Raw genomic sequence first — 714 nt, forward strand, 5'->3', positions numbered from 1 at the left:
GCCATTTGGTTCATTAGTGGGCTGCTGCTCTCTGCTTGGTAAACTGAGGCAGTCTCTTTCCTCTTGATGTCATAAGAGTCAGCAGTGTGCCACTGGAAGCTAGAAGATGTCATCTCATCTATCAGCTTGTATGCGTCATTTGGATCTTTTCTTATGAGGGACCCTCCTGTTGCGGCATCAATTGTAGCCCTAGTAGTGATTGATAGGCCACTGTAAAAAATTTGTACCTGTCTCCACGTCAAAAAATCATGATGAGGACATCTCCTCAAAAGCTCTCCAAATCGCTCTCATGCTTCATATTGTTGGAAGCAATATATCTCTGTCATAAGCTTAGAGGACCTTGATGGGGGAAAGTACTTTACCAAGAATTGTTGAGTGAGATCCTCCCAAGTTCTGAAGGAGTTGGCTGGGAGTGAGGAAAACCATGCATTCATCTTTTCAGATACCAAGAATGGGAAAAGACAGAGTCGAATAGCATTATTGGAGACTCCATTGTATTTTATGGTATCTGTCAATCGGAGGAACTTTGTCAGATGTAAATTGGGGTCTTCATTAGGCATGCCTGCAAACTGTATGGAGTTCTGGACCATAGTTATGAGTGTTGGTTTCAATTCAAAATTGTTTGCCTCCACATTAGGGGCTGCAATGCTTCCAAGAGTGCCTCTAGCAATGGATGTCATGTAATCTTGGATCGATCTCCTTCCCTCTGCCATT

General features: G+C 43.1%; 1 pseudogene; it reads left to right on the forward strand.

Moving 5' to 3' along the window:
* Positions 1-243: 243 nt before the first annotated feature.
* On the forward strand, positions 244-332 carry LOC113851702 (annotated as a pseudogene).
* Positions 333-714: the final 382 nt, after the last annotated feature.

Source organism: Abrus precatorius, unplaced genomic scaffold (assembly GCF_003935025.1).
Source record: "Abrus precatorius isolate BTA unplaced genomic scaffold, Abrus_2018 Scaffold9, whole genome shotgun sequence".
Classification (NCBI taxonomy): domain Eukaryota; kingdom Viridiplantae; phylum Streptophyta; class Magnoliopsida; order Fabales; family Fabaceae; genus Abrus; species Abrus precatorius.